This window comes from Lucilia cuprina, chromosome 3 (genome assembly GCF_022045245.1).
Source record: "Lucilia cuprina isolate Lc7/37 chromosome 3, ASM2204524v1, whole genome shotgun sequence".
NCBI classification, from domain to species: Eukaryota; Metazoa; Arthropoda; class Insecta; order Diptera; family Calliphoridae; genus Lucilia; species Lucilia cuprina.
Window position 1 is genome coordinate 30,481,317 of NC_060951.1, and position 24,960 is coordinate 30,506,276.

Genomic DNA, 24,960 nt, shown 5'->3' on the forward strand with positions numbered 1-24,960 from the left:
ACATTAATAGAATTAGTAGATGCATATAAATATCTAGGGGTATATGTTGATAGCAAATTCAAATGGAAAACTCATATTGAAGATCTACAAAGAAAACTGCGAAAAACAGCCTTTATGATATGTCATCTAAGTTACTGCACAACGTACAATGTACTTAGGCAAGTTTACTTTTCATTAACAGAGTCTTACATAAGACATGGTATTGCTGCATGGGGAAGTTCAACTCACTGTCGAATAATACAAAACACTCAAAACCAAATACTCAAAATCCTTAGAAAAAGTTATAATTTTTCTGCAAGCAACTCAACACAAATCAATACAACAACTAATTACAACCCCAGCAACACAATCAATAACAACATATTGTCTAATATAAACGATAATAATCAACTAAACTCACAAACAATTCAAAATAATACATACACAAATCAAGCCCATAAAAACACCAACGATAACATAACCAAAACTATGAACGTATTAAACGTAAAAAACATATATCTTATGACTATATTAACCGAGTTCTATAACGATAACCGATTCATGAGTGTCATCGATCATGAGTACAACACAAGAAGAAGAGCACAAGGAAGGTACAAAGTGGATCGTTTCCAGAATGAATATGGTAAAAGCACTCTTGGAGTTACCCTGCCATCAGTCCTTAATAAGATACCTGTATCCATAGTAAACGAAAACAACAAGTTTAAAAGAAAAAAACTACTGAAAGAACATTTTATAAGTTCGCAATGAAATTTTTATTATTTTTATTATTAAATTATTTTTATTTTAAATTTTACACCTGCTGACAAGCCATATGGCTTAGTGGGGTTTCAATTTATATCAAAACTAATTGCTATATTTAAGAAATTCCTGTAAAAAGCAAATTAATGAAATAAAACATATTATTATTAAAAAGCAAGTTCTAGTTCAGTTCTAGTTCAATTCTAGTTCAGTTCTAGTTCAGTTCTAGTTCAGTTCTAGTTCAGTTCTAGTTCAGTTCTAGTTCAGTTCTAGTTCAGTTCTAGTTCAGTTCTAGTTCAGTTCTAGTTCAGTTCTAGTTCAGTTCTAGTTCAGTTCTAGTTCAGTTCTAGTTCAGTTCTAGTTCAGTTCTAGTTCAGTTCTAGTTCAGTTCTAGTTCAGTTCTAGTTCGGTTCTAGTTCAGTTCTAATGTAGTTCTACTTAAGTTCTAGTTCAGTTCTAGATAAGTTCTAGTTTACTACTAGTTCAGTTCTAGTTCATTTATAATGCTAAATATTTCATACTTCTTGAGGTGTTCATTAGAACAAACTATATTCCGCACTCTCTACATAGCTACAGCATAGAACGTGATTTGTACTTGAATATATGAACATATTTTATTTTTCTTCAATTTGTGTTAGATAGTTTGAGCTCAAATAAGAAAAAAATGTGATCGTGTATGATTTAATAAGAAATATTTTTTTTAATCAAAAGAATTTTTTTCTAAATTTTAATATTTATATTCTCATATGTTTTACATATTGAAAGAAGTTTGTGACAAATTCAAAGTATTTCATTGAGTTTATTAACTTTCATTTCTGGAAACAAAATTAAACCAAAAAACCACGTACATTAAAATGCTAAAAGTGTAAGAAAAACTTGTCTGCCAAAACTAAAATTAAACTTTGTCACCAACAGCCGGATGTGATCAATCTTGTTATAAAAATATAAAAATCAAAAACAAAACCAAATACACCACTCAATGCTCGATTAGGACAAAGACAATGAAGAGCTGAAAATGTTAAAATAAACCTTTTAGTCGTACTTTCAACTCAATCACTAAACATACTTAAAACACTGTAACAGATGCCTAAATTCATGCTACAACTTGCACGAAGCAAAAAAAGTTATTATTAACTTTCAATTTTTTCCAAGAATTTTGTGAAAAATGAGCTCAAAATACCAAAACAGTTAAACCACAATATTAAATGTATTTTTGTGTGGAGGAGGTATGAATAATATTAGCTCAACAAACACATAATTTGTTGCAGAAAAAGAAAAGTAAAAGGGATTTTTTTTGGAAAAAGTATCATCTTTAATGGAAACTTTTACTTTTGTCGAAATTAAAGTTATAGTAATAATGATGTTTAATGTTTGATGATGTCTTAGGACCATAAAGACGACAATGACAATGGTGACAAAAATTATGTTTATAAAACAATAATGATAACAACAGAAGTGCATATGACAGCTGTGTGTATATTACAAATTATTCTGTTGGATGAAATTGAGATTTCAGAATTTTCGAGAAAATTGAAGGAAGTATGTAAAGGATTTAATTGTTGTTTAGAAAGTAAGAAAATTTTTGCAAAATATTTTTAATGAATAATATTTATTGATTTATTTAAATTTTGCATTTTAATCCTAATATCCTTGTGAGTACGAATTTCCTGGATTAAATAATGTATTCTTCTAAAGTGATTTTTGACACTTTAACTTAAACCTGCTGAATAAATGATGTGTAAAAACTAAAATCAAAATATTAGTTTGTTAGACATATAAAGTATGTTTCTTTTTAATCAAAAAAATAATAATATATTAAACAAACGTTACACGAAACTTAAATGCGAATAATAGGAGTGGTGAATGAAAAAATACTTGGATATTAGTGTGGTCTTTTTTACAAATTAGAAAAATATTTTGATCAATATGTTTCTAACATATTTTTAACTACCGGTGCGTATACCTAATAAATTTTGCACTTTATGTTACCCATACGCCACATGATGCTTCATAAATAAGTAAGAGCACATATAAAGAATAACATATTCAATACATTTACGATATCGTCCCGACAATAGGTAGTGAATGAAAAAATACTTGGATATTAGTGTGATCTTTTTAAAAATCGATAAAATATTTTCGATCAATATGGTTTTAACATGTTTATAACCACATTTGCGTATACATAATAAATTTGCACTTAATGTTACCCATACGCCACATGGTGCTACATGTATAATAAGTGTACGTACAAAGGATGCAAAATTCAATAGGTGAGTCCATAGATTGTTTAACACACTAGTGCCTTGTATAGTCGGAAAGATAATAGACTAGTCAATAAACTAGTCATTGAACGACATTATAGACTTGGTAAGAGAGTAGTAAACAGAGTATTCATTAAATTACACCATAGATTAGCCAATGACAAATATACATAGACAAGTCCATAGAACAGTCAATAGCGCTTTATATAGAATAGGAACTTAAGAGAATAATAAATACTCAAAATCTTGCAAATACACTTTTCAAACGCGTAATCCCCTGAGTAGTCTATATATTTGTCGAAATATTTTCAAACATACTTGTTATTTGACTAGTCAATAGATTAGAAAATAAGTCTTCCCTTAAAGTCCTAGACTAGTCATTAAACTAATAAAGTTAGCATGCTATAAAATAGTCCATGATATTGTCAATATACTAGACCACGGAGCAATCACTAGACCAATCCACACACTTGTTCATATGCAATTCAATACATTTGTCATTATCATATTCTATGATCTAATCATTAAAGAATAGTACTATACTAGTCAGTATCGTATACAATATACTGAATAATGAAATACTTAATAGACTAGTTAATGGGTTAGTATATAACATACTCATAAACTAACCCTTACACTTGTACATCAACTATTCACTAGACTTGCCCTTGTGTAATTTATGAGCTAGTAAGAGATGTTAGCTTATAGACTAGTCTGTATACTAAGTAGTTAATTGATTTATATATATTGTTATGTCCACCAACAGTTTATTTTCAAAATGAATTATTTTGAAAAACACCCTAATATGTGTATAACAAACTCACGCATTTGTTATCAATACGGATATATTTTGCTCTTGTTCTATTAATTACTCATTCTTCTGTACTCTTTTTGAAGAAACAACATTTCTATCTTTTTAATTTGTTTTTGTATAACATACATCTGGGCGCATTCATTTGTTTTATTAACACACACATATTCTTAAACCTAAACATACATATACGTATGTATACATGTGTTACAAAAGCATCATACAATGTGTTTATTTCCTATCTGTTACAATTTCTTTCTTTTTGTCAACTTTCATTTTCATTAATTCAGTGTGTAAATAAAATGTTTTATTATTTACGTATGCGAGTGTGTGTGTGTTTGTGTTACAAATTTGTTGCTGCATGAGTGTATATTTAGGTGAGTGTTTTTGTGTGTGTGTGTTTATATGTGTATATGTCAAGTTCACTTAATGAAAGTAAAGTATGTTTTGATGTTCTTAATAGCAGTTCATTTTAAGTTCTAACACTTTTTTCCTCACTTTGAATTTGAGCTACTATCATTAGGAATATGAGTATGTATCAGTGTTAAATGACAAGGTCTTTTGGCAACAAGCTACAGAAATGTTACATATTTATATGTATAAGAATACAAATTTTAATAAAGTTTATTTTTGTTATGGAAAAACAATAATTAAGTTCAGAATTGTAGATGATATTAAAGTATAAAGAGAAAAATTAATGACAACTAATAGGGAATTTATTCCTTTATCTTGTATCTATTTCATTTTCAAAATATTACACTTTAATTTTTATGGTTTAAAAAATTAATTTTCAACTTAAAGTAATCATTTAAACAAGATGAATACATATAAAATTAAGTCAAATTTTATGAAAAGATTCTTACTTTACTATTATTATTACCTGTTTGTTGAGTTTTTGTAAATTACATACTTCAAATATTATCACTAAAGACAAACAATAAGAACTATTTATTAGAAAATTGCTTTGTAATGTTAAAATTCAATTTAATTATGTTTGCTTTAAGATTATCTTTTATTGCAACCAATAATCGTAAATCAGTGAACACTTAACTTATATAATAATGTTTAACAAAGACAAACATAATGTTTGAGCAAGATAAAAAAAGCGATGGAATATAAGCTTAATTTATAAAAATATATTATATAGGGTTTAGCTTTTTCTGTAAAATTGAAATTAAAGGAAAAATTATTAATTGTCAAACAAAATATAAATATGCATATGTAATTATGAAAATAAAAGATAAACAACGTAGGCAATTTTTGCTTTGCTTAAAAAAATTAAAGTAAAAACTATAAATAAATCAAATTATATTTTTACTATATTTAACCGTCTTTAATTACAACGATCATTTTTTTCTTTGCAGGTGCTCTTCTAATCAAAAAGGTATTGATGTTAAATTATTTTACATACTAATTCCATATTTTATTAACCTAAATGGGGAAGCGCCACGTGTTACGATGTGTATGATTGTTGCAATATTAATTAAGAAAAAAACTAATATTCGGACATGTAAAAACATTATATTAAGATTGAAAATGCATTTTTCATCCAAAACAAAAACTCAATAAAAACTGAACTAGAATTGAACGAGAGCTGAAATAGAACTGAACTAGAATTGAACTAGAACTGAACTAGAACGGAATTAGAACTAAACTAAACTAAACAAGAACTGAACTAGAACTTATCTAGAACTGAACTAGAACTGAACTAGAACTGAACTAGAACTGAACTAGAACTGAACTAGAACTGAACTAGAACTGAACTAGAACTGAACTAGAACTGAACTAGAACTGAACTAGAACTGAACTAGAACTGAACTAGAACTGAACTAGAACTGAACTAGAACTGAACTAGAACTGAACTAGAACTGAACTAGAACTGAACTAGAACTGAACTAGAACTGAACTAAAAGTGAATTAGAATTGAACTAGAACTGACCTAGAAGTGAATTGAGTTAGAATTAAACAGGAACTGAACCATAAATTACAAGGGAAATGATGAAAACATTTCCACTGTTACCCTCTTCTCTTGCTATTCCTATATCTAAGATACTGTGATATTTACAATAATAAATTTTGCCAGTTTTGACCTAAGATTACTGACCCTTCTATGAAGTAATATGAAAGTATATATTTTTTCCAATTGAAATAAAATTACAACTTCACAGAACAGTTAATTAAATACATCTGCAGATGATTTTCATTGTATTACATTCTTCGAAACACATTCCTGCTACTATGGAAAGCTATTATGTGATTTAAAATTATAATTGGCAACATTGTGTATATACTTTCAGTTTGCCAATATACACCCCCTCCTACATGATAGAAACTTTCCAAATAAATACCACAAATAACTGTAATATAAAAACAAATTACAAACCAAATACACCTACGTATGAGAAAATTCCACCTGCATGTGTGTTTATATAAGTTAATATATCCTTTTTTACTCTTATTGCCTGCATTATAGAGACTACTTTCGTTTATAAAAATGAATTTTATTTTGTCCATAAAAATGTGTATGTGTATTGTTTGTGTCAACCACAATAATATGGTTTTTTGTAATGTAGATTTTTCTGGTATAATTAAACGCAATGAAAATAAACAAACACATACTCAGACACATATATAAATTTGAGCTTTTAAAAGGATATTGCAAAAATGTACATGTCATGTGTGTTTATAGTCATATACCTACGCTCATACATTTGAATTTTATACAATTTGTGGTTTGTCATTGTCATCGTTGTCATCATCACCAGCCGACGTATTGACAACAAAAATAATAATAACAATAAATTTAGTAAATTTGAAATAAACCAGTTGTTATTTAAATTAAAATAAACATTAGTTTTAAGTTTCTTTTATAAACAGTTTTTCGGTTGAGATTTGTTTTGTTATTATTTGCTAAGGATCCCTTTTTAATAGGCTTTTCAAATAGGTTTTATACAGGTAAATATGTAAAATATTCCAGAAATAGTTTCGAATGTTTATGTTTAGACTATAATTTTGTTTATATTTAAGTGTATAGTCTAGTCTGCAGTCTATTCAAAAGTTAAATCTATAGTCAAGTTTATGGTCCTGTCTATAGTCGAATCTATAGCCTATTCTATAAAATATTATATAGTATAGACGTTTGTCTATATAAACAGTAGATTAATCTGTTCTATGATGAATTCTATAATACAGACAATTTTCAAAATATATTGTGAAACAAATATTTAAAATTGTTAATTTAAACGAACATTTAATCATCCTCTTAGAATAAAAACAATAGCATTGTATTAACATCCAAACGTTCATGTCATAAGCTAAACTAACAATTCATAATTTTCTCAAAAACCAGCAGCAATAATTGCAATGAATTCAATTTAATTTCTATTTGTTCAAAATTAAAACGAATGTGGCGAACTTCTGTCTTCTGTGTGTGTGTGTGTGTGTTTGTATATGGTAAACTGTTCAATTCTCAATAAAATTGTTAATATATAAAAACACCCTTAAGAATAGTTCTAATAAAGAAACTAATTTCATATAGAAAACTGAAATTAACTACACAAGAGTTTTAAATTTTTCTGCAATACACACACATACAATCGTGATCGGGCATACCCAAAATAGAAAGAAAAATATGCCCTCAAGCATTTCAATGTTTGCGTTACGTGCTTAAATAAGAAACTGTAGTTTTTTGTATAAACGCTGTTGAGAACACACACACATAGAGTTATTTACAAGAAACACATGCATTAATTTAAGGGACTTTTAAGGGACCAAAGTATATGTTATTGGTACATTTTTTTGCAAGAAACTACCTATTGAACTAACCAACTAAGTAACCAACTAACTAACCAACTAACTAACTCACTAACTTACTAACTAACTAACTAACTAACTAACTAACTAACTAACTAACTAACTAACTAACTAAATAACTAACTAACTAACTAACTAACTAACTAACTAACTAACTATCTATCTATCTATCTATCTATCTATCTATCTATCTATCTATCTATCTATCTATCTATCTATCTATCTATCTATCTATCTATCTATCTATCTATCTATCTATCTATCTATCTATCTATCTATCTATCTATCTATCTATCTATCTATCTATCTATCTATCTATCTATCTATCTATCTATCTATCTATCTATCTATCTATCTATCTATCTATCTATCTATCTATCTATCTATCTATATATATATATATTATATATATCTATCTATCTATCTATCTATCTATCTATCTATCTATCTATCTATCTATCTATCTATCTATCTATCTATCTATCTATCTATCTATCTATCTATCTATCTATCTATCTATCTATCTATCTATCTATCTATCTATCTATCTATCTATCTATCTATCTATCTATTATCTATCTATCTATCTATCTATCTATCTATCTATCTATCTATCTATCTATCTATCTATCTATCTATCTATCTATCTATCTATCTATCTATCTATCTATCTATCTATCTATCTATCTATCTATCTATCTATCTATCTATCTATCTATCTATCTATCTATCTATCTATCTATCTATCTATCTATCTATCTATCTATCTATCTATCTATCTATCTATCTATCTATCTATCTATCTATCTATCTATCTATCTATCTATCTATCTATCTATCTATCTATCTCTATCTATCTATCTATCTATCTATCTATCTATCTATCTATCTATCTATCTATCTATCTATCTATCTATCTATCTATCTATCTATCTATCTATCTATCTATCTATCTATCTATCTATCTATCTATCTATCTATCTATCTATCTATCTATCTATCTATCTATCTATATATCTATCTATCTATCTATCTATCTATCTATCTATCTATCTATCTATCTATCTATCTATCTATCTATCTATCTATCTATCTATCTATCTATCTATCTATCTATCTATCTATCTATCTAACTAACTAACTAACTAACTAACTAACTAACTAACTGGGAAAAAATTCTAAAACGATCCAGCTGTGTCCGTCCGTCTGTCTGTTGTTAGCGTGATAGAGTCCAAATAGAAAGTTGAAATTTTCTCAAAATATTCTCCGTCAATTCTGAATTATAACGAACAGAGAACCCACGTCTATTCCATTAAGGTCGCCTTTTAAAAATTACTATAATGCTGATTACTGGCTTCAAAATAATTATTTGTCGACGAAATTCGAAAAAAAACAAGTTTTGCATTTCCCCACATATCTCTATGAAATTTTGTTGGAATCGGTCTATATTTGACCTTACCCCCACATAAGGGCCTGAACAGAAAATTACTTTAACGCTCATTACATTTTTAAAAATACAATTACCGCTATGAAATTCGACATGAATATGATTTCTAAGAACCAAATCCGTGGGTTGATCTACAGTTGACTCTACCCAAAAAAGATCCCCATCACAAGTTACTTTAGCGATCAGTACTGGCTTAAAAATTCAAGTAGAACAACGAAATTCGACAAAAACATGATATGTTCGACACAAAATCGTTCTAGAAAACCTTAATCTTTTACTAGACCGAAAAAAATTTGACATAAACTAGTTTTGTATCAGCTAAAATTTATATTCTAAATTCTACGACAATCAATCCATAAGAAGCCGTAACTCTCATTTATGTAAATTTCTATTAAAAAATTACTTACATTATTTGTTTAAAAATGCGAAATTTTTATACAAAAATCGTTCTACAAGATATTACTATAATCAGTTCATAATTGATCTTACGCTTATATAATGTCCTGTCTAGAAAATTACAGAAAATGTTGTAAAGACAAATGAGGACAGCTCCATAATTGACACTACCACGCATGTAACTCCTTTAAAAAAAAATTGTTTCAAGGTAATACAAATTGGACAAATATGATTTGTTTTTAAAAGTTGAACCTTTTTTAAAGGACTTCGTTCAAATATTACCTTGATGTTTATATTTATATCGATATATGATATATTCATATATATCAAAGATGATTTATATGGCAATGATTTGATGGTAGTATATATGATTCGGCGTAGCCAAATGTAATATTACTACTTGTTAGAAACTAATGTTACATTTATTTTCAAATTAAGTTCAAGCTCAATGAAAATGCAATTGCAATTATTTTCCTTAACGTCCTTTCTTTCTTCTTTTACTTGCTTACATTTTGGCAGCTGTTTGTAGTAGAAGAACTAAAAGCAGATAATACAGCCCAAAATAAAAAGCCACACTCATATACTAAAATAGGAAATTGTCATTATTTGAGGTTTTTTTCAAAGTTTACAATAAATATGTTGCTCTAGACATAAGCTTATTGGTTATTCGGAAAAACAAACAGTCAGACGAAGGGACAGACAAACAGGCAGTAAGAAAAGATTTCAAATCTGTTTTTATCGTCTAGTTTTGTGGTCTTTGAGAATATTTTTTTTTTTGTTTGGTATGTGTGTGTGTGTCTGTCAGGCCGATTGAGGTTAAGCTAAGTATGTTGCTATAATTTTTTCCAGATGTGTTTTAGGAAACAGTGAAACACTTTTTTTAAATGTCTAGCTACTTAGTTTAAAATTTACAGCTAATATGAATCATATGCATCTTCAGTATTTGCTGCTAATGAAAACAACTCTTAAAATTTCAGTTTCAAAAAATGTATTCCCGAACTGTTGGGAACTATTACACAACATTGGATAATTTGTGCTGTACACTGGAAGAAATGCTATAGGTGAATTATAAATTTAGTTTCTTTTTGATCGAAATCAAATAAAGAATATTAGAAAACTTGGAATTAACTTTTAATACAAGCAGAATGAATATTTATATATAATCCAACAAAACTAATTTCCTTAATAAATTTCAATTAAAATTTTCCTCAAACCAAATTTCTCAGTGTCTTAAAATACACATTACGTTTTCCCATCACAGCTCTCACCATATTTAACTGCAGCTGTTAATGCGGTTTTAAAATGTTCTTCAGTTTTTGGCCAACCTTGTGTTCAAGGATTTTCTTATTACAAACACTTGGTTTTTGTTGTTGCCAAAATTGCTTTTAACGCAAGAAGTCTACAAATTACACTCATATCATATAAACATTTCTTTTGTTTTTGTTTTTTCCCTCGCCAAGAGTTTATAGTTTTAGGCCATCTATGCTTGACTAGCCATTTGTAGTCATTTTGAGGCATGCCTCAATGCCTCTTCATGATAATGATAAAGTTAGCGTTGAAGCTGAGACTTTAAACATTGTAATGATAATGATGATGATGATGATGTTGCTACCGCTGATAATATGTTAATAATACTCTACCACTAAGTTATTTACTATTAAACGTGATTAGTTTTTGTTATTTTGTTTTCTTCTCATTCAAAGGTATGTTGATAAATTTTGAACAAAATAACCTTTTAAATATCTTTACATTTCATTGGATGTTATTTTTTTTTATAAAAAAAAACATTCAAAATAAATTTGTTTGTCTTTAGGAAACATTTAACAAACCGTATATATTTTAGATTTTAACTTATGGGTGTTTTAAAAAAACAGTAACAAGTTGGTAATGACTTCCAATTGTAACCAGTTACCTATTAACATACTCTCCAATGTTTACTATTTATCGTCCATATTACACAGAAGTAGTCTAGTAATGTCTTATTGTTAATGTGTTATGTATACTTCTCATGGTAAGTAATTACCACCAATAACATCATCGTGTTAAAATAATCACTTAAAATGCTATCAATCGGCTCAGAATCAGTTTCTTAATCGATTTAGTTTGGCTCGTGTGTCCGTCCGTCCCTTTGTCCGTCTGCGTGTCCATGTAAACTTGTACACACGCTACAGATCGCAATTTTCAAGATAAGTTGATGAAATTTAGCACCTACTTTTAGTTTGACCCAAAGACTTTGGGTTAAAGTTTTTGGTCTCTTCGGTTATTATTTCGCCTTGCTCCCATATAACCGCACCCCCCGCCAGAAAATGTCTTGAAGGTCAAAAATGCACTTTTAAACACTAATAACACGATTTAGTTCTACACAAATGTCTTTGCAGTAGACATAAATGCCTTTACCAAAATTTATAAGGATAGGGTCATATTAACCCTTAACCCTATTAAAGCCCCCCTTTTACAAAAACACTTATTTTGGTTTATATTTTAAATTATTCATTATTTTTAATTTTTTAATTTTTTAATTGCCTTATTTGCATTAAAATTTATCATATTTACGTTTTATAAATATAAACAATTTTTTGACCTAAAAATAAAATTCATTAACTAATTATGTTCACAAAATAATAAGCTTTGAACATTATTTTATTAATTTACCTTTGAACATTAGACTGACTTACATTGTGTGAAAAAACTCGTATTTTTGTTATCACTTAAAAAAAATTTATTTCAGTATAACACAATATTTGAAAATTTTAGTTCTGTATCTATTAAACGCGGGTTCAGAATGGACAATATTTAGTATAAAATATTTCGAATTACATTATATGACATTTAGCAAAAGTATCTGTGAGTCGAACTAATAAATATATATTTAATATGAATATAATATTTTATTTGCTATCGCCAAACAAAATTATATTCGTTGAGCAAATTTAATTTTTAATTTAATTTTCCCATTTTTTAATATAATTAAAATTAAATTTTGAATAAAATCAAAATTATTACTAGGGATAACCAATAAATATTGGTCCTACATCTAAACTAATCGGCTCAGATTTCCTGTCTATAATTACACAATGTACAGTTTGTGAGCACGCAGTATGTAAACTAAAATCCGTAAAATATAATACCCTACCCTAAAGCATTTGAATTGTATAAAACTTGGTTTTTGCAGCTTTTTGTCGAGATATAAGTATATTAAACATAATTATGAACTGGAAAGCCCTATTCGGCGGGTTCAATTGTATGGAGGCTAGGTGAAATAATGTACCAATGTAAACCATTTTCATCAAGCTTCATCTACAGTACCATAAAAGATCATGTACCATTTTCATTTCATTGAATTATCTTCAAAAATGCGACCTGTAGTTTGATTACAATGGCCAGACGGACGGACATAGCTTATTGTGCGTTACAAACATTAACACAAACCCAATATACCCTCCCCATTAAAGTGGTGTAGGGTATAAAAATCTATATTTTACTTTTTAGTACATCTCTTAATAAGTTGTATTCTTAATATTTGTAATATCAATAAATATTTGTAATATTTGTAATATCAATAAATCAATCAATAGCCCGTATACGTACAGGTGTCGTTAATAAAATCAGTGAAATTTCCTCCTAAAATAAATAAAATATTTTTTTTACAATTATAATTTCTGTGGACAATATGTGCAACTTTTCCTCAAAGAGTAAATTTAAATTATATGGTAATTTCACTGGTTGATATTATATTTTCTTCAAATAGCAAAAGTAGTTCACGCCAACTTTAACTAAACTTAATAAGCTCTTTCTTAGAAGCTTAAAAAATATGTGCCATTTTTTTTTAAATAATCTTTAGCCCATTAACTTCGAATGGGTTATACCCATCACTGCATTTTAGAAAAATTTTAGAAAATTCTAAAGAAATCATTAACACGTATACGTACCGGTGACAGTTAAAAATTAGTGCAATTTCACAATGTAAAAAACTATATTTTGATCTTCAAGATCAAAAACAGGAAAAGTAAATAAATTTTTCGCTTTTCAATCCTTATTTAAATTAGGCGTATACTTAATATTTGTAATAGCAATAAATCATTAACACGTATACGTATAGGTGTTGTTAAAAAATTGCAATTTCACAAAGTAAAATTTTTCTCTAAAAATTAAAAAAATAAGATAAATTAAGATAATTCTTTATGACAAGAGCTACAACATTCCTTTAAAAATTAAATCAAAATTCCTAGAGGGTTGCAAGATACGAGCCTGAGATAATGGACACTCTTTTGCAAAAATAACACCGGTCCCCCAAAATCTTAACAGGCCTATAAAAAGTATATGACTTTGGGAAAAAGTCAATCTATCCCTAATGATGAAGTATTTATACTTATGTAGAAATATGTATGAAATAACAACATTTTACATTGCAACATTATGGGATAGCTTCCGAATTTTAAAATAATAATACGTTCTAAATGAAATAACTTCTCATTTCTGGTGGCTTCTTGATCACGCCTAGAGTAAAAGGGGCTCCAAAGTTTAATACATAATAACTCCACATTGTTGATGCTTTCTGTTTTGACGAATTTTATCGTGGATTAGTTATATATGAAGCTGTAATTTGTTCTTCCTGAACTTAATAATTTCTTTTATGAAAATATCTGATGTGCTTAAACGAATACAAGAGACATTGATATTGCAAGTCCTTAATTGTGTTTATATGAGCGATTAATTACCAATGGATTGCAATAATATGTGTTTCTGTATGGGTCTTCAGTATAAAATCCCAGGCCCTCCTTTTCCCCAATTTAGAGCCATCTGTGCCACAACAGATTCCTGCTGTTATTTGGTATTATATTCCCTTTGCCAAAGACATTCTATCTCGGATTAAAGTTTGGGACAATTTTTGTGTCTGGTATGCGATCAGGCACGTCCGATGAATGTGTTTAACCTTCCAAGGTACCCAGTATACATTGTTGACGTGTCCTATAACTGCTTTTGGACAGTTCGACTAACGTTATGAGACGTTCGCTTCGTCATATCTTTAATATGTTTTAATGTGTGGAATATTTAACAACGGCTTCAGAGCCTTAGTACTCCGAACTTCCTTTAGTAGTTTGATATTACAATTTTTTTCCAAATAAATCTACCAGATTATTGACACATAAGCTAGATATGAGTAATTCCACTCTCATAAATCCAATTTGTCATAATAGGTCTAAGAACCCATTTCATACCTATAGTCTTCCTACATATCGTCCAGCACGCATGTGCCTTGTTGATCCTATCCTTTATGTAGTATCTCTATCTAAATATCAAGGTTAGGTGTACTTAAGTCCTTAACATTGTCTGTCATCCATATCTTTTTCCAGGAAGCAGAGTTCTTTCGTTTTAAAAGTATTACGAAATCGTCAAGTCCTTTCACTTCTTAGTTGTTTATTAATCGTGATAATCTAGAGTAAAGTTGACAAAATGCCACCATGCGAAAATTCATACCGCGAAATACCCTTTTACCGATAGTCATATCGTACTCGGTCAACAAAAAATTGGTCTGGGGATTAAGAGTATCAGTGTGAACTTTATACAGTTTTCTATCGAAGGATTCACCTATGTAGAGGAAAATTTCGTTTAAAGCAGTTTCTACTGATCGTCCCTTTAGATAAGAATTCAGCTCATATTCAGCTTATATTTAAGGTATTTGTCTGGTTACTGCTTTTAACAATACTATCGACTACCAATGGTTTAAAGTAAGAAGGATGTAAAACGTATCAGTCGAAAGGACATAAGATTCGCATAGTTTGGGCATGACCCAAATTCACCTTGAAACCTGCCATTTAACTGGAGAATAAGTCAATTTAAAACCTGTAGTAAATATCTGTGAATGATTTAGGAAAATCTGTCCCGCTTCCATCTTTAAAAATGACGGAAAAATGTCATCCGGCCCTGAAGCTTTATAGGGAGCAAATCTCCTGATTGCCCCATCCAATCATGTCAGATGTAATGACTATTTCTATGTTAGGCTCCCTTCTCCAAATATCGGTCCATCTATGTCCGTGTTATTAATAACACATCATTTTAGTAAATTTCTTAAATTTTAAAAATATTTTATAAAAATGCAATATTTTAGTTTAATAATCTTCAAAATCTAATTAACAATATAATTAAATTATTTCTAGGTTTAACCTGCTATATAATAAAAAATATGCTTAAATTTTTTCAAACGTTATGAACTAATTACTTTTACTTCAAAAACATTATGTTGCCCATAAATAGGCTACAGATTACTGAAACCTTTATAACATAATCGCATTAAATATCAAATACATACATTAAACATTTTAATTGGAATATAATTTTTCATAATTTATTTCAATGCAGTTGTTCGCTTAACGCTGTCATATGTGTGTCTGTGTGAATGTTTAAAAGTTGTTTCTGCATCAATATTTTATATAAAAACAATTATTTACCAGTTATTTTTAAGTGCAAATATTAATTTAAAATGCACTTTTTATAGTGTTTGATGAAAGGTGGCTGCGGGAAATAAAATATACTAGTATTTCTACTAAAGTGAAGTGTAATTAGTTAATAAATTTGGCATAGAAATTTAAATAAAAATTCATTAGAGTTAAATAAATTGTTTAGTAAATATTTGTAGAGCATGCAATTAGGCGAACATTAATTAGAAATTTTGTTAGCATACTTTAAGGCAAATAAATGAAGGAAATTGGGAAAAAATTTATAAAAAAAAACGAGAAAAAAATTTAAATTTATTTACACAAAATCAATATAAAACAAGTAAGAAGTTATAGTCGGGCGAGACCGACCATATAATACCCTACACCTGTATACGAATAAAATGTGATTTAGTTTTCATAATAAAGCATTTAAGTTGAATTGTATCTTGCCTCAGATATACTAAAGCCATATATTGTTTAACAAAACTGTGCATATTTAAGTAAAATTTTGATGAGGGCTTTTTAGAGGGGCTAGTATCAAATGAGGCCTTATAATTATAAAGTTCATCAGCGTCATCAAGACTAGTATAGAACATGGTTTTGCAGCATTTTGTCGAAATACGAGTATATTAAACATAATTTTGAACCTAAAAGCCCTATTTGGCGGGTTCAGTTCTATGGGGCCTAGGTGAAATAATGGACTGATGTTAACAATTTTCAATATGCTTCGTCTACAGTACCATTAAACATCATGTGCCAAATTTCATTGAATTATCTCCAAAATTGCGACCTGTAGTTTGATTGCAAGATTTACAGGATCTATTGCGGGGGTTCAGTTGTTTGGGGGCTATGTGAAATAATGGACCGATGTTAATCATTTTCAATAGACTTCGTCTGCGGTATAATAGAAGATCATGTGCCAAATTTCATTGAATTATCTCCAAAATTGCGACCTGTAGTTTGATTACAATGTTTACAAGCCCTATTCGGGGGTACAGTTATATAGGTGAAATAATTGACCAATCTTAACCATTTTCAATAGAGTTCATCCTTGGGACAATAGAAGATAATGTACCAAATTTCATTCAATTATCTTCAAAATTGCGGCCTGTAGTTTATTTACAAGGTTTACATGGACGGACGGACGGATGGACATAGCTATACCGAAAATGAGCCGATTGGTATACTTTAAGGTGGGTATAGGACCAATATTATTGTGCGTTACAAACATCAGCACAAACCCAATATACCCTCCCCACTAAAGTGGTGTAGGGTATAAATATTTATAAAAGTCATTAAGCTAAAAATAGCAATACATTTTTTTTCAGTGAATTTTTTACATTCTTGTTTATTTTAAATCCACTAAATGAACAAAAATACACTTACTACGGCATTGTTTACCAGAGCCACTCAGCTAGGCTGTCTCTACTAATTTTTGTTGAATTGTATAAAAACGTAATGAACAACTGAAATCGTTTTCAAGCATTTGTTTTCTTCAAATAAACTAAAAGTCAATTTTACTAATGGCCTACAAATCTCTAGATTTGTTTTTCTTAATTTGGCAAAATAAAATCATCATTATCATTTGTTTTATCTTGGCGTTGTCGTTTTTCAATTAAAATTAAATTGAAAAAAAAAAAACTAGAATAAAATGAAGTGTTTCTATTTCTTTCGGATTTGCTATTGAGAATTGGCGAGAACACGTTTTAGCCAAGTAGAAAAAATTGGTATGTTCTTTTTTATAAAGTAAAAGAAATTTAACTATACACACTCATAAGTATTTTAAAAGGAAACCTTTTAAAATGTTGCAGACTATTTACTTATTCTGATGAGAACTTTGCTTTTTCCAAAAGGGTCAATCACTTATTGATTTTTGCTCTAAAATGATTGTTTTTATTTAAATATTTAAATTTTACAAAACATAAAAACATTTAATCTACTCAATACATTAAATCTTTAAATTGCCAGTTTAATTTATTTAAACTAACTAAGTAATTTATAAAATAAATGTTTTAAAAAAGACTGAATTAAAACAAATAACAAAAACTAAAAGAACAACTAAACTAAAACTGTACATAGTAGTCGATTGAAAAATTTAATAATTCATAAAATAGCTTAAAGTAAAAAAAAAAAAAAACAACAAATAAACAAAAACAGCTAACAGTAAAACAATACATAAAACTATAAAAATTTAGACATGTAAACCAACAACAGTTGTTTAGAAACTTTTTCTTTCCGTTCGCCATTCACAACAAACGGCGGTATATTGATTTTTTTCTTTCGTTTGTAACACAGCAAAATATTGAAACCGCATTCTTAGCAATTATTGCTGGTGTCAGCTTAGTATTCAGGACGTAGATCTATAAGCATTTTCAATAAGTATTTCTCAAGGATATAATATCTGGATTAACATCGATTTCAAGATATTTTTATTTAAATTCCGATGCTTTCCATTACTTCACTTGTAATTAGTTGTGTCCCTAAACCTTGTGTGATTGGTTTGCCAAAAAAAGAAGATGTGAGTCATTTTGGTTCCTATGAGATATCTTAAAGAAATTTTAAAAGAAAGATGAAAAAAACAAGTAATATTTCTATATTCTTATAATCCGAATCTTATATACTCTTCACAAAGTATGTTTTAAAAAACAGTTTTTATTTATTTTGTATCTCTGCACACATGTCACACATAACATACACACAAACAAATATAAGCTGTAGCAGAAAGAAATATTAACCGTTGTACCGTAATACTACCGTCAAACTGTATTACCACCCCCAAACAAATATGAGCTGTATTACCAACATATTACTGGTTTATCTCCTTGTTCTTGTTATACCCTTCATCTTCGCGAGAACAGAACAGCATCAAAACATACAAAAAAATACACAGCTGAATAAAACCAAATAATCTCCACACGCACATGTACATTTTTATCCAATTCAAAGTGTTGTTGTTGCTTTTTTAACAAAGCATGGCTTTTTTGATGAAATTTTCAGAGGTTGTCTCGGATTTTTGCTCATATCTCCGTTATTTATAGACTAATTTTGCTGATTTTAAATAGCGATCTTCTCGAAAGCATGTCTAACTGAATTATTGAAGATTCGGATCTCGTCGATATCTGGGGACCTCTAAAAACTGATTTCAACAGACAGACAGACGGACATTTTTCGGATTTTTGCTCATATCTCCGTTATTTATAGACCAATTTTGCTGATTTTAAATAGCGATCTTCTCGAAAGCATGTCTAACTGAATTATTGAAGATTCGGATCTCGCCGATATCTGGGGACCACTAAAAACTGATTTCAATAGACAGACGGACAGGCAGACAGACAGACGGACATGGCTTAATCGACTCCGCTATCTATAAGGATTCAGAATATGTATACTTTATAGGGTCGGAAAATTATATTATAGAAATTACAAACGGAATGACAAACTTATATATACCCTTCTCACGGTGGTGAAGGGTATAATAAAGGTTTGTTAGAAAAGAAGGGTAAAAAGCGATAAAATAAGTACAAATTTAGAAAATATATAGTTAGGATGATAAAATGTAAGAGAGAAAGAGTAAGATTAGATGGAAATTATTAGTTTCGATAGCTATAGTGTAGTTTTTCTATCAAGCCAACCACAATGCCAAAGGAAACCGTTTTTATAGGTTAGGTTAGGTTGATAGGAGGATGTATAATACATCGAATTCGAAGAAATACACCTAGGCCACTATCGGGCCTATTGTGCGCTCCAATTCATGAAAAAATTGTCCATTGAATGTATTATTTTGTTATGTTTAGAAACTCAGTTTCCTGGACGAAATTCCTAAGAATCTTCCAACCAGTGTTAGTTAAAAATGTTATTTCCGGAATAACATCACTTCCAAAATAACTTCGACAAATGCCTGGCAAAAAAAGTGCTCCAGAGTTTCACTGTCCTCTCCACATGCTCTTCATTCGTCTGAATCCGCACGTTCAATTTTGTATAGATGTGCACGTAATCCTGTGTGTCCACTCATGCTTGCATGAGAAGATTTCTCGTCTTGTTCTCATCAGGGTCACGCCATAGAATCTTTGTGGTTCTACCCACCGTTTCATTATCACAAGAGGCCTTATGGAATTCTCTCATCCATATTTTTAATTCATCCTTTGTTGCATCGAATGGTTTTGCGTTTGTCAGGTTAACTACATCGAGCTCCCTTTCCTTTAAAGCTATTACATTAGCCCGTTTTTTTTATATAGTTAAATTTCAGATGACTCCAAAGTATTTCCCTAAAAATCTATGTCCCATATATCGGATGAAAATTTCTCCTAATGCTAAAGATTTATGTCTTAGTTATACGAGGCGTATATCCCCTAATGCTAATGAGAAGCGATGAAATAAAATGTCAAAATCATAGAAGTTGAAAGCACGAGAGAGTTAAAGATAAGAATGAGAGTTTAATACTCAAAAGTTAAAGTAAGGTTTCCTTCAACAAACTAACCACAACAATAATAAAGTCGTTAAGTATATATAGTTTAACCGTTTAAAAATGCATGTCCTTGATATTGAAAGCGAATGTCGCCTAATGTTGAATAGTCCTAACAGCATTTACAGTATTTATTATATGGTATTCCAAATATTCCGGAAGGAGTCTTTATTTAATCTACACACCTTTCAAGGACTATAAGAAAGAAATATAATACCTGAGCCAGTTTACTATTTTTTATGACTGATGTCTCGTTCTGAATTTTAGTAAACCAAATACTGTTCCTGAAGTAATCCTGATACTGAGTTCTGGAACAAAGAAAACATATTTGTAGCACCTTGCTTTGTATTCAATTGGATATCTTTTTTAATGACGTTTTCTCTTTCATTCACCTAATTATTTGTCTCGACATTCTCCTCAGTACTCTGTCAATGAGTTTGTGCTTAGCTCTTTTACAAAAGATAATTGAGCCACATTTTGCTTCTTTACCTTTACCTTGATGCCGGTGTTGTTGATAGTGTTTCCTGTATAGTCCGATGGGTGTACAAATCTATTTAGATGAGTCAATCTTAAAATTCCTAGTAAATTTACAAATTACTATCGACCCTTCATCGACCTAAAATTTTGAGTGAATTTTCCAGTCTTTGTTATATCGTGCTCAGGTTTGTTTTTTATACTGTTACTGCAACATAGTACGCACGTCGTTTTATATCTCAAATATTCTAAAATTCAAAGCAGAATGTCTACGGCAAAGTTCAACAGAAGTGGAAAAAGTCTAAAATTCAAAGCAAACAGTTTAAGTCAAAGTTCCACAGAATTAATAAAAAGACACTCCCCTTTTTCTAGTTCTTTAAATCCTTGTTTTCATTATGTCGGAACAGATAAACCAATGTTAATGAAATTCTGTCAAGTTCTATATTGTTAAAACATCCTTCTGTTTCCAAAAGAGTTGCCAACGAGGAATCTTAGAATTCCAGTCTAAATAGAGGACTGGTTGATGTTTGCAGGTTGAGAGAAAGATAGGAGTGATAGTTTCAATAAGATAATAATGTGAACATCAATGAGTATTTTCAAGGTTTTCAGCAGAAAAAAAGATAAGTCCCATATCCACCTTAAAGTATACCAATCAACTCAGAATCATTTTCTGAGTCAATTTGTCCGTCTGTCCGTGTTAACATTGTAATCAAAATACAGGTCGCGATTTTGAAGATAATTGAATGAAATTGGTACATGATCTTCTATTGTTCCAGGGACGAACTTCATTGAAAATGGTTAAGATCGGTCTATTATTTCACCTAGCCCCCATACAACTGTACCCCCGAATAGAGCTTGTAAACATTGTAATCAAAATACAGGTCGCAATTTTAGAGATAATGCAATGAAATTTGGCACATGATCTTTTATGTGTATGTAGACGAAGTTTTTTGAAAACAGTTAACGTCGGTCCATTCTTTCACCTAGGCCCCATAGAACTGAACCCGCCAAATAGGACTCTTAAGTTTGTAATTATGTTTAATACACTCGTATCTCTACAAAATTCCGCAAAACCAACTTCTATACTAGTCTTGATGACCCTGATGAACTTTATAATTATAGGGCCTCATTTGACTCTAGCCCCTCTTAAAAGCCCCCATCAAAATTTTACTTAAATATCTACAATTTTATAAACCAGTAAATGGCTTTAGTATATCTGAGGCAAGGTACAATTCAATTTAAATGCTTTATTATGAAAAGTAAATCACATTTCATTCGTATACAGGTGTAGGGTGTTATATGGTCGGCCTCGCCCGATTATAACTTCTTACTTGATTTTAGCTTTGGCTGGTATTAGAGCCATAGATAAGGTAATGATATGTATATGGTAACTTACCATCGAACCAATGTTATTCATGTGCATCATATATATTTTTCGAGACAGGTGTTAAAAATGTTTTTATGTTTTAATAGAAACAATTTATTTTTTTCATTAATTTATTTTTTAAAATTATCTTTAATACATCTGATATTTTCTACATTAATAAATGTTAAAATATTTCTGTTACTTTTAAACTACTGTACAATAGCAAAACTATATAAACTTAAAATTTTATGTAAAATAATAAAACCGATAAAAGTTTATGTCAGAGTTGCAAAAAAAAAAAAAAAAACAAAATTATTTCTACTCAGTAGAAAAATCTTAAAATAAAGAAAAATGTTAAAGTTATAGTTTTTTTGCTTAAACCAAAAACTTCTCTATAAAATGAAAGCAAGTAGAAGAATGAAAAAAACACCTGACAAATTGACAAGTACTTGCTATTTCTAGTTTATTCATTCTATTGTTACAGTAATGCCTTTTAGCTAAATAGTGAAAAACAAGGCTAAGGAAAATATATAGTACTTTCCAAGATTAGGTACATTGCTTAAATACCCTACACCGAAAGTTAAAAAAATTATTTTTATAAACATTGGGAAAATTTTGATCGCATAGGAGAACTGAATTGAAACTTTAATTGGTTTAATCATTTAAGTGATTGTACAGGATTGCTGTAGCTCATTAATAACCACCACTAGACTTCCTCGAAATTTTCTCACGTACTGCATATAAACTTCAAATTTAATCCTTAATGGAATAACGAAGAAAAAATGTCAACTTTTTTTTTGCTAGCTTTAGTTTCTTCACTTTTTACAATTCAAACGAAACAGCATACAACGACAACGACTCTACAATAATATTGTAAATTAAACTTTAATTTTCTTATGTAACTTACATTTTTCAACTGTTAAAGTATCATGGATAAAAAACGTAAAACTAAAATTGTAACAGTAACAATGTCTATAATTTAAGATGATTGTCTACGTTTTAAATGGGGATAAAAAGACAAAAACAAATAAATAAATGAATAGTAATGAAAATAAAATTAAATGTACTTTTGTTTTAAAATTGTCTTTATATTTGATAATGAAATCTTTTTCTAGAAAATTTTTGACATTAAGAATAGTAAAAATTAATTGTAGAAGTGTTTGATGTAATTATTCGTTTCATATGCTATAGTATACTTTATGGGGCTAAAGTTAGAAGTCAATTAAATTGCAGAAAAACAAGTATGTTTAAAATACACTTTACCATAGTGTATTTTAAACATATTAGTTTAATAAATTTTAAATTTTTTCCCGACTACATTATTATTACACCAAAAGCAAAGCAAAATGGACAACAACAACACTAAACGAAATAAAAAACAAAATACACAAGGCAATTAAACCAACAGACATCTAAACATACATAACGAAATACACAGAAAAACAAAAACAAAATAAACAACGCAATAAAACAAACATACATCCAAATATACGAACAGAATTCACAAAAACAAAATACACAACTAAATGAAGCCAACAGCATCCAAACATACAAAACAAAAACACTTTTGGAAAAAGTGTGACTTTTTCCAAATCACCTTCGTGTGAAGGGTTTATATAAGTTTGTCATTTCGTTTGTAATTTCTTTAATATAATTTTCCGACGGATATCTAGGGTCCTCTAAAAACTGATTTCAACAGACGGATGGACAGACGGACAGACAGACAGACAGACAGACAGACAGACAGACGGACAGACAGACAGACAGACGGACGGACATGGCTTAATCGACTCCTTTATCTACAAGTATCCAGAATATATATACTTAATAGGGTCGGAAAATTATATTATAGAAATTACAAATGGAATGACAAACTTATATATACCCTTCTCACGAAGGTGAAAGGTTTAAAAAAAGTTCCGTAAATTAAAAAAAATGGAAAAATAATTATAAAAAGATCTGTTCAATGATAATCAACCACTATTTTTCTTGTAGAGACCTTCTGTTAAATTATTACACCTTGACATTTGAAACCTAAAGTAATATTGATCATATAGCCACCTTAAAGTATACCAATCGGCTAAGAATCATTTTCGGAGTCGATTTCTAAGTCCGTCCATATAAAATATATAATCAAACTACATATCGCAAATTTGAAGATAATTCAATGAAATTTGGTATATGATCTTCTTTCGGTTCACCTAGCCCGATACTTCTGAACCCTGAATAAGGCTTGTAAAATTTATAATCAAACTACAATTTTTGAGATACGAAGCCTATTGCTTAAAATTAGTCGACTATTTTACGTAGCTCCCATACAATTGAACCTGCCGAATAGGACCGAAGTTCATAATTATATAATTATAAATATATTCGTATCTCGACAAAAAGCTGCAAAACCAATTTTTATACTATAAAAATCCCCATTCAAAATTTAAATTAAATGTCCACAATTTTATTTAACAACAAGTAAGTTTTCTATATTCTTATATACCCTTCACCATGATGTGTTAGAAAACAGTCATTACGAATATTATTACAAAAAATCAAAAAATACCAATTGTAGCGCATTTTATACGATCTAAATTAATCCCGGCTCTACATGCTAACTTCATATTTCTAGGTTCAATATTATAAAAATTTTAAAAAGTACCTTTTGAAGAACGAAAAAGTACCAAAAACTTCCCTTTTATGAGTTCCCACTTAATCCATGCTCTACATAATGTTTCTAGGTTCAATATTATAGAAAATT

General features: G+C 29.2%; 1 protein-coding gene across 1 annotated transcript in view; it reads left to right on the forward strand.

Annotated features, from left to right (window-relative positions):
• Positions 1–24,960, forward strand: part of LOC111677589 (zwei Ig domain protein zig-8) — a 458,977-nt gene that overhangs the window by 250,319 nt on the left and 183,698 nt on the right. The window contains exon 2 of the mRNA XM_046945628.1: positions 5,178–5,197. The gene's annotated coding sequence lies outside the window, so the exon portion shown is untranslated. The remainder of the gene's footprint in view (positions 1–5,177; positions 5,198–24,960) is intronic.